Consider the following 11,243-nt stretch of genomic DNA (forward strand, 5'->3'; position numbering starts at 1 on the left):
TGGGGAGTTATACATGATATAAATGATGAATTGATGGGTGCTGACGAGTTGATGGGTGCAGCACACCAACATGGCATAAGTATACATATGTAACAAACCTGCACGTTATGCACATGTACCCTAGAACTTAAAGTATAATAAAATAAAAAATAAAATAAAATAAAAAAAAGAAAAGAAAAAAAAAAAGAAAGAGGTATAATCAGGATATCTAGGATATAATTTAAAGGAGAGGACTGGGGAGAAATACAGGTAAGAGGTAAGAAAACGGATGTTGGCCCATAATGGAATCAGAGTTCCGTGGGGTCAGAGGAAAAGAATAGCAGGAGGAAGAAAAGGATGAGAGTAAGCAGGGGAAGCTAGGTGCCTGGGGAGGAGAGCAGGAGGAGAATGTGCCTGAGAACAGACTGAAACAGAATGGCAGTGCTTTAAGGCAGCAGTCCCCAATCTTTTAGGCACCAAGGACTGGTTTTGTGGAAGACAATTTCTCCATAGACAGGTTAGGGAGATAGCTTCAGGATAAAACTGTTCTAGCCCAGATCATCAGCCATTAGAATTGTTTTTCTTTTAGGACAGAGTCTCACACTGTCACCCAGGCTGGAGTGCAGTGGCACAATCTCAGCTCACTGCAGCCTCTGCCTCCTGGGTTAAAGCAATTCTGGTGCCTCAGCCTCCCAAGTATCTGGGACTACAGGAGCCCACCACCATGCTCAGCTAATTTTTGTATTTTTAGTAGAGACGGGGTTTCACCATGTTGGCCAGTCTGGTCTTGAATTCCTGACCTCAGGTGATCCGCCTGCCTTGGCTTCCCAAAGTGCTGGGATTACAGGTGTGAACCACTGCACCCAGCCTAAGATTCTTATTACGGAGTACGCAACCTAGATCCCTCGCATGCGCAGTTCACCACAGGGCTCAGGCTTCTATGAGAATCTAATGCCACAGCTGGTCTGACAGGAAGCAGAGCTCAGGCAATAATGTTCTCTGGCCTAGTCACTCACCTCCTGCTGTGTGGCCTAGGTTCATAACAGGCCAAGGACCAGTATCATGGCCTAGGGGTTGAGGAACCCTGCTTTAAGGGCCGTGTTTGGGAAACATGGAAAACATGCTGTTATACACTAGAGGAATGTTTCCCAAATGCCAGTGTTGCCCTATTATGAAGTTTTCACAAATTTTTTTGTAAAATAAGAAAAAATAAGAGCAACATGATAGGGATATATATACTGTCTTAGATTCCCAATTGCCCCAAGTTGAGAACTTCTCTTCAGTCTACCTTTCTAAGACGTTACAATATCCTCTGCTTTTGAACTATTAGTGATGGTACATGAGAGGATTTTTTCCCAATATCTTTACTCGTACAATTAAAAGTTAACAAACTACAACTGTCTCATTTTTTTTTTCACTGTACTACTTCCTGAAATCTCAGCCTGGGAAGCAAGGGAAGGAGAGCAGAAGTAGAAGCCCGACTCTCCGAATAGAAAGTGGTGTGGGAGAAGACCTAGGGCCTGGGGCATCCATTACTCTAAATAAAGTGAGATGGAACATTTACAGAGACTATTTTTAATACTTTTCTCTGTAAGAGTCAAAACATTTTACAGAAATGAGTTGATTAGTTATCACCTTGGCCTCAAGTATTTCATGGGATATAATTTTCTTGTAGTGATTTTACATCATTTAGTAAGTTTGAACCTGTTTTAATTCTCCTCCATCTCATCATGCTCAGCTGTGATTGTAGACTTTTTAGGCTAAGAGCCTGGGGTTCATCTTGAACTGTGAGCCTCGAGTGCTTGATTGCTGCAGAACTCAAGTCAAAAGTCTTTGAGCAACCCTGGTGTGTGGGTAATGTCTCCAGACACTAATTTCCTTTTCCCCTATATTCCTGTTACTAGCTTTTAAAGAAAATTCCACCATCCTTTAAAGTTGGTGGGAAGCTGTGTGTCATTCAGAAAACTTCTTCAAACCAGATATACAAAATATTAGTGATACAGTGCTGAAAAGAACTCCTGGGTGGCAATAGCGAATGTGCATTTTCTTGAGGTGCTGAAATGGCCTTTGACCTTCCATGTTACTGCCAGAAATGCCCACCAGCTGCCACAGCCAAGACCATCCTGCCACCTGTGAGTGATGCTGAGCAGAGGAAAGTCACCTTCAACTCTGTTTTACAAGTGTGCGCAAGCAGCTGATTCTCTTAGCAGGCGCTTTATCAGAGGCTGAAAACACTAGCAGAATGAGCCCCCTGTCCCTCCTTCTAACAGTTTTATGATCAAGACTAGATTCATCTGGGTGACTAAAGCATTTATTGAGGGCTTACCAAGAGCACACACTTACAGGCATTCATAGAAGTATAATGGTTGCCATTGTTCCAGGAATTTCCTCTTAATTGTGAAAAATGGAGACAAGTATATTATCTAGTGATATATGTATATTAATATCACAGATATGTCTCTGTTTATTAATCACCAAATGAGTGACAGAGCCCATAAAGGTTGACTTCACATAATGTGTACTCATTCAACACATAGGCTCAAACACTCTGCTTTATCATGCTGTTGGGCTGATTTATTCTCTTGACAATAGAACAAAGTTTGGCGCTGATGATCCTGAAGTCCTATTTTATGTTTCCCTGTTCTTAGAGAACAGCAGTCAGCCAGATGGCATGAATCGCTGACGTGCTTGACTCTGACATGAGGCAGTGATACTTAAAGTGTGGTCCTAGGGACATAGCAACTAACACAACAACGTTTCCGCCTTGCAGGTGGCTCCAGACTAATGGGAAGGAAGAGAAACAGACCAGCATCTAAATACAGAGTGATTCTTCTTTTAGGCAAAATATCTCCCAACACCATCTAAAATTCTCCTTGACCCAGAAATTCTACCTCTAAGAGTTGATTATAAGAAAATACCCTTATCAAATACACATACAAATATTTATGCATAATCATTGCAATGTAGATTATAATAATGAAACTTTGTAATATTCTAAGTTACTAAGAATGGAGAATGGCTCTAATACAATATCCATACAATGTAATGCTGCTCAGTAGCTATTAAAAATTTTGATGTGGATGTGTATTTGTGTCGTGAAAAGCTATTTATAATGCTATCTGAAAAATTTATGCTATAAAATAGTATTTGTCAACCCACTATCAAAGAATTATATATATACTTAGCAATATATACTAGAATATATACCAAAATTTAGTATTGCTAAATCTAGATAGAAAATTATAGTGGTTTTTTGGGGTTTTGTTTTTGTTTTTGAGACAGTTTTGCTCTTGTTGCCCAGGCTTGAGTACAGTGGCCTGATCTTGGTTCACTGCAATCTCCACCTCCTGGGTTCAAGCAATTCTCCTGCCTCAGTATCTTGAGTATCTGGGATTACAGGCATGCACCACCCCTGGCTAATTTTTGTGTTTTTAGTAGAGATGGAGTTTTACCATGTTGGTCAGGCTGGTCTCAAACTCTTGACCTCAGCACAGCACCCGGCCAGTTTCAATTTTTCTATAATTTGTGTAAAGAAATAAACAGCTTAATAGATGAATAAATGATACAGGCATGATACAGACTAGAAAAGAATCATGAGGATGCTATTGTAATGCCAAGGCATTTAACCTAGAATAGAGTATTATAAGGTGAAGTGGGGGTAGAGAAGGCAGCACAGAGGTGGTAGCCTTTTATGAAAGACTTTGACCAATCAGGAATGACAAGACATGGAAAAGACATCTCAGGAAGAGATACCTGCATAAGCAGAGACCTGGAAGATAGTAGTATGTAGGGGAGAGAAAGAGGATTTTGATTGCAGAAGCATCAGGTGGCAAACAGAGAAGAGACAGAGCTGGAGAGGTTAGGGAAAGACCCAGTTATGAAGGGCATGATATGCCAGGGAGTTTGAACATTTTTCCTAGTGGTGATAAGGAGCCCCTAAAGGATTTTAAGAATGGAGGAAAGACTTGTCAGGCTTATGTTTTAGTACTGCTATGCAAGATTACTCATAGGTGATGAGGGTGGACTGGGAGAAGCGAAGAATGGAAGAGGCAGGAAGACCAGCAAGAGGCTCCTACAGGTCTTCAGTAAGGAGAATCTTACTAAAGGCAGAGAAGCAGAGAGGACAAATAAGAGATCTGCAATAGAAATAATAGGATGTGTCTGGGAGAGAAATAGTCAGCCTGTAGGGTAGATGGAGATGTTCCTGAGGATGCAAATGCGATTCAGGGCACAGGAAAGAGATTGGTCTTAAACAGGAAGAGGGATGCCTCTTTCTCTGGAGCTCTTGGTGTTGAATACAGTTCAACAGTTTTAGAGATACGGTGACCCTGTTTTATCCATGTAGCAGGAAGAGAATTATTTGCTGAGAGTAAGTGAACTGGTAAAGGGGGCCTAAGGAGAGTTGTGAAGGTTGGGCCACACTTGTTGGAGCTAAGGATGTCTAAACATATATAAGAATTCCTGGGCCATGTGGAAGGCCAGCTGAGATTGGAGATCATGAATCTGTGATAGCGCCATTTGGTGTGATTTTGCAACTTTCTCCAACAGCATTCAGTAGCCAAACTCTACTAGCTTCCAGGAAGGCAGAATGAAGGTTGCCTTCATCTTGGTTCAAAACTTTGGGGCTCTGATAGACTTGGAGGAATGTGACTGGAGGTTTGGATAAGGCCAGATGTGGAAGGATAAAGAGATAAGGAAAGAGGGAGAGCTGAAAGGAGGAAGTGATGGGCCAAGAGTAGAATGTTACATATTGTCATTTTGGAGTAGTTCTGGGTGATCCGTAGTCCAGACAATACCATGGAAATGAGTAGCTGATGTTGAGGGGAGGTGAAAGTTGGAAATCAGAACACAGGGCAGCAAATGACTATAATGTTTGTTGTAAGGTAACTTGCTATAATGGCCTTTGATGTATTTTTCTTTGGAATACCGGTACTTATTATCTTACCTGTTTTATTACTTGCAATTTTCTACACTAAAATATTCTATTGCTTATGTACTTAAAGACTTTTGATTTTTTTGTTGTTGTTGGTCAAAATACTCAATTGTTTCTTATTCTGTAGAGTCAGAATCTATAGGAAAAAAAAAAAAAGTGAAGTAAGGTCCCCTGGCTCACTCACTGACCCACAGTGTAAAGTAGTCTTCTTCAGACCTTAGCCTTCATTTGGGAGGCTTCAGTTTAAGGCCTTTGTAGATTTCATCACAGGACCCTTGTTTGGCATGGCTCAAAAGCTTTTCTTCAATAGAAAGGAACTGAATTTTCAAACATTGCTGTCTCCAAAGAACTGAAAGTGAATCAGATAAACTGTGATTGACTCAAGCCCGTGGAGGGACAACCTCTGAGATAGCTTTCCTCATCCGCTGGTCCTAAGTGGGCCCTTCTGTTTATTTTTAAGTCTCTAAATAGCAACTTGCCATTTCTTTCTACCATTTTTTTATCCTGCTTTTTCTTCACATTCCAGCACTTTTCACTGACATCACTCCACATATAACAAAAAAAAAATGACATTTCATTAAAAACTGCAATGAGAAGATGAAAATGTTTCTTTCCTCTCCCCAGTTAAAAAAAAAAAGTACCAGGGAGGCTTAGTTTCACCATCTTGGGAACCTCGTCAAATTTAATGAGCCAAGAAACAGCTGGTGAACCAGATACGTGGATTAAAACCAGGGAATGGTGCCGGTCAGGCATGAGTGGATGCTGAGTAGCAAAAGTGGCCACAAAAGGCCTCGAAGGTTGGATTTTACATAAAGCCTTTTTCATATTTTCCACTACAAGTGGTGTCCAGGTCATTTGTGTCACATTTGAAATTACTAGCTTAAATACCAAGATAACTGGTTTTTTCCATGTAACTACTGGACACAAATTGTGGTGCTAATCAAACAAGACAGCACTGGAAAGAATTAAAGTCTCCTATTTTCATTATCAGTTACAACCAGGCCACACTCCCTGAAGCTGTTCAGAAGACAGAAATATGAAAAGCACTGTTGTTATTCTGACCTACAGGTTTCCCTGGACTTAGTGACTCATTTTCCATTCATTAAACAATTATTATTAGACTATTACATGTTCATAAATAACCTCTCAGAGTTCATTTTTTTAAAATTTAAAAAGAGAATTAACTAACCCTCAGGGTCTCAATGGTATTATTAAAAGGACAAACCACAAATCCCAAGTAACTAGAATTATTATCAAAGTATCAAAGGATTTGTAGCTGAGATGTGACCATTTTCTTGTAATGAGACCAGGCGATGGGACTGGTATGACACTAGAATCACCTACCAGGTCAGACCTTCTGCTAGGGTAACTGATCTGCTGTAAGAGCTAACAGCTGAGCATAGTCTAGATTTTGAAAACACACGCAAAGCCCAAATCTTATGGACATCTCCAATCATGGTTTATGCATGGTTTATCTATGCTTTGGGTTCAGGATGAGAAGGTAGGGGCACCACAGGTCTGCAGGGGAACCAAAGAGCATGGATGCTCAGGAGGCTAACACTGGTGTCTATTAGGCCTTCTCAAGGGGAAGAGTGCAAGCCTCTAGACCAGGGTTAGAGACAGCCAATGTCCAGCAGGAGTCAGGATGGGGAGCGTAAAAAGTCCAGTTCTATAAACTGACATTCACATGGAAGACTTGGGCTTAAAACAAAGACTCAGAAGCTTATTCACATAAAACAGGTAAGAGGTGGAAGTGATCTTTTCAGAGAACTGAGAAGCCCATAATTGCCCCCAGAATATCACATCTCAGATGAAAGATGAAGCAGGTACACTGAGGATGCAATTCTGGAGCCTCATGTAGAGTGCTGGGTAACCCCATGCCAGGTCAGGTCAATTGCTAGAGTAAGTCAATGCTAGAGTCAAGGGGTGCGATCTAAAGCAGGAATAAATTTAAAGTATTTTCTGCTTCCAAGATTATTAACTGTGGAACCAAATAGGACAGAAATTTCACCTGAGGTGGGAGGGACACAGGAAATATGTGGAAATGGTAGATTTATCAGCTGGAAAATGCAAAGACGAGACAAATGAAGACTCAGGTGGCTGCTGGCATTTGTTTACTGACTAATGATGCCAATAGGAGCTCCAGCTCTTTATTTTCATTACACCCTCCTTAATGAAGGTGCTTTTTCCCTCCTGTGTATTTCTTTGTGAACACAAAATTACTGCTACAGTTTCAGACATCAGAGGTCCAGGTTATAAGAAAGGTGGGGGTGAATGGGGAATGGTAGGAGGAGGAACAAAACGGCCATGTTTACAAAGTCTCTCTGAGCCCTCTTTGCTTTTTGCTTAGGATAGCTTTGGCTGTTCTGGGTCTTTAGTGGCTCCATATAAATTTTAGGATTACTTTTTCTCTTTCTGTGAAGAATGTCATTGGTATTTTGATAGGTGATTGTATTGAGTCTGTATATTGCTTTGGGAAGTATGCACATTTTAACAACCTTAATTCTTCCAATTCATGAACATGGAATATCTTTCCATTTCTTTGTGTCCTCTTCAATTTCTTTCACTAATATTTTATAGTTTTCATTGTAGAGATCTTTCACTTCTTTAATTACTGGGTATTTTATTTCCAGTAATTATAAATGAAATTAATTTCTTGATTTCTTGTTCAGGTTGTGCCCTGTTGGCATATGGAAATGCTACTGATATTTGTATGCTGATTTTTTTATCCTGCAACTTTACTGAACTTATCAGTTCTAATAGTTTTTTGGTGGAGTCTTTTTCCAAATATAAGATGATATCATCTGTAAACAAGGATAATTTACTTCTTTCCAATTTGGATGCCCTTTATTCGTTTCTCTTGTCTGATTGCTCTAGGTAGGAATTCCAAGCCCTTTTTTCAACTAGGTCCTTGCTTTATTTCAACTAGGTCCCCTGATATCTCAGTCTGATCAAAAAGTCCTCATCACCCATCCTTGATATCTGATCACCCTGGCCTGTCTTCAGCAAGAATGCTGTCAGGTCAGTTTAGCAAGACTCCCCCTACCCTTGAGATCTCCTCTGAGTTATTTTCCATCCACTAACCGCTCATCCTTCTCATTGGCTGTAAGTCCCCAGGCGTCTTTACTGTATTCAGAGTTGAGCTTGACAAAGCTCCCCTATTGTGATTGTGTTGACACCTATTACAACACTCCTGAATAAAGCCCGTCTTACTGTTTTAACTAGTGTCAGGATAATTTTCTTTAACAATATCTCCCTTTTTTATAAGTAAAAATTTCCCAAATCCCTAAACAGACACCAGAACATCTCATTTGCCAGAACTGTTGCACAGTTATCCCTAGCTGCAAGGTAGGCTAGGATAGTAAACACTTCACTTGGTGAACATATTGCTGCCTTGAATAAAATTGAGTTTCTAATAGCAAGCAAAAGAGGGCAGTGGATATTTGGGAGGCAGTTAATAGTGTCAGCCAGAGACCAGAATGCCATATAAACTAGTACAAGAGAGGATGGTAAAATGGTCATCTCCAATGTAGGGAAGCCTAAGGTGCTCGAGCAGTGGGAGTAGACATCTCCAATCATGAGTTGTTTGAGGAATAATTTGAGATGAAAGTCTGAAAAAGTTCTGAGTATGAATTGTCTGGAAGGCACTGAAAGGAAGAAACAGAATGAACCAAGGCAGGAAGTAGCTAGGTGTTGGGAATGAAAAGAAACACAGGGGAGAAGTAAGAAGAAATGAAGTTGAAAAAGTTTCAGAAGATGAGAGATGAAATCAACTCAACAGGGCCATGATTGCTTTTTGAAAAGTACTTCTCATAGTAGAACAATACAAACAACAATTTCAGAATATTTTATTAAAAATATTAGCTAAAAGGAATTATTAATAATTACCCTCAGTAGATACAATAAGTATTAACTGGGTGAATCCTATAACCCAAACACTATTCCAACTACTTTCTTTGCTATCATCCTAATGAGGAAACTGAAGCACACGAAAAGTAATTTACTCAAAGTCACAGAGCCAGTAAATATCAAAGCTTGGATTATAAACCCACATAGCTCCTATATTCTTTCTTTGCCCCCACATTCTTGATTCTATCTAATGCCTATTGCCTCTCTCCTCTGAAAGGAGCTAATAGGAAGAGGTTGCTTGTTCAACAAGACATTCCTCTCTGTACTTCAGTGAAACAAAGATTGAGTTAACTGTGGAAAAACTAGTAAACTTTCACACATCAGGTGTCACTGATTTGGTAGAGATTGCTAAACCCCTAGTATCCATTTTCTCCTTCATTTTGTGCTAGAACCCCTGTATTTTAGCTGTGCTCACAGCAGAGACTATTTCTTAGTTTCTTTTTAAACTAGGAATGGCCATGTGACTAAATGCAGGCCAATAGCAAGTGATCATAAGTGATGTATGCAAATTCTGGGACAACTCATAGCTGCTTGCTCTGCACTAGAGCCTTTTCCCCTCACTGCCAGCTGAAAATGGGAAGAACTGTAGCTGTGGTCTTGGACCTAGAGACAGAAGTCACACATTGAAGGCAGAGATAACTAGTTATGGAGCAGAGTCATTTACCCATCCTAGAACCTTTAAATTGTTGTGTTTATGGTGGGGGGAAGGACATCCTATCAAATTTAATCTACAGTACTTAAGCATTTTAGAACGAATCCTAACCATTGCATGTAGAATTTGAATTAGAAAATTGATGCAAGGTGTGTCGATAAAATTAAATCATGTTTGCAAGGGCTTCTTTTTGGATTTTTGTGCCACAGTAAGCTGTAGGTAGAAAAGGATAAATCAATACACTTAGTATATTTTTACATATATATGAAAGAATATTTTCAGTAAGTGTTCTCTGCATTTATGTGCATGCACATGTGCATGGGTTGAAAATACTTAAGAATTACATGATGACTTAAAAACATTTTTGAAGGCTATATTCTCCCAAAATATCGAAAGCTGATTAGATCAAATTCACATCTTAAACCATCCAGACCAAACATGTACATTTAAAAGTGATAGAAAATCAGGCTGGGTACAGTGGCTCATATCTGTAATCCCAGCACTTTGGGAGGCTGAGGCAGGCAGATCACCTGAGATTGGGAGTTTGAAACCAGACTGACCAACATGGTGAAACCCCGTCTCTACTAAAAATACAAAATTAGCTGGCCGTGGTGGCACATGCCTGTAATCCCAGCTACTTGGGAGGCTGAGGCAGGAGAATCGCTGGAACCCGGGAGGCGGGGGTTGTGGTGAGCCAAGATTGCACCATTGCACTCCAGCCTGGGCAACAAGAGCAAAACTCCATCTCAAACAATACAATACAATACAATACAATACAATACAATACAATACAATACAATACAATACAATACAATACAATACAATCAGGCAAGGCGCAGTGGCTCACGCCTGTAATCCTAGCACTTTGGGAGGCCAAGGTGGGTGGATTGCTTGAGGTGAGGAGTTCAAGGCCAGCCTGGCCAACATGGTGGAAACCCATTTCTACCAAAAATACAAAAATTAGCTGGGCATGGTGGTGGGCGCCTATAATCCCAACTAGTCCGGAGGCTGACATAAGAGAATCGCTTGAACCTGGGAGGCAAAGGTTGTAGTAAGCCAAGATTGCAACCCTGCACTCCAACCTGGGCATCAAAGTGAGACTTCGTCTCAAAAAAAACAAGAAAATAAAAATAAATAAAAGTGATAGAAAATCAGATATGTGGATTTGATGTTGAATCTCTCTCACCTAGTACAGAAAATTTTGTCTGAAAATGTCTTTTAAAATAGACACAAAAATTTGACCATGTATGTAGCAGATTTTTGTGTTTTGGGGAGAGGATATTACCCAGAATCCAATCCCCACTGCAGTTTGAGGGAAGCCTCCATTGTAGGTCGTGTGGTGGAAAGTGATGCTTAATCTCCCACTTATAAGCCAAGAGTGCTAGACTTTGATTCTCTTTGCTTCTTGGCAGTCAGAGGTCTCTCTAGCTGGCTATATCACCTCTGGACTTTGACTCTTGTTCTAGTGATGCAGAGACAAAGAATAGATAAGAATGTATTCCTGGTTCTTCGCAAGATGGCTGAATAGGAACAGCTCTGGTCTGCAGCTCCAAGTGAGACCAACGCCGAAGGTGGGTGATTTCTGCATTTCCAACTGAAGTACCTGGCTTATCTCTTCGGGGCTGGTTAGACGGTGGGTGCAGCTCACAGAGGGTGAGCTGAAGCAGGGTGGAGGGTCGCCTCACCCAGGAAGTGCAAGGGGTCAGGGAACTCCCTCTCCCAGCCAAGGGAAGCCATTAGGGACTGTACTGTGCACTCCAGCCCAGATTC

The sequence above is a fragment of the Rhinopithecus bieti genome, unplaced genomic scaffold (genome assembly GCF_001698545.2).
Source record: "Rhinopithecus bieti isolate Rb0 unplaced genomic scaffold, ASM169854v2 scaffold_10712, whole genome shotgun sequence".
Taxonomy (NCBI): domain Eukaryota; kingdom Metazoa; phylum Chordata; class Mammalia; order Primates; family Cercopithecidae; genus Rhinopithecus; species Rhinopithecus bieti.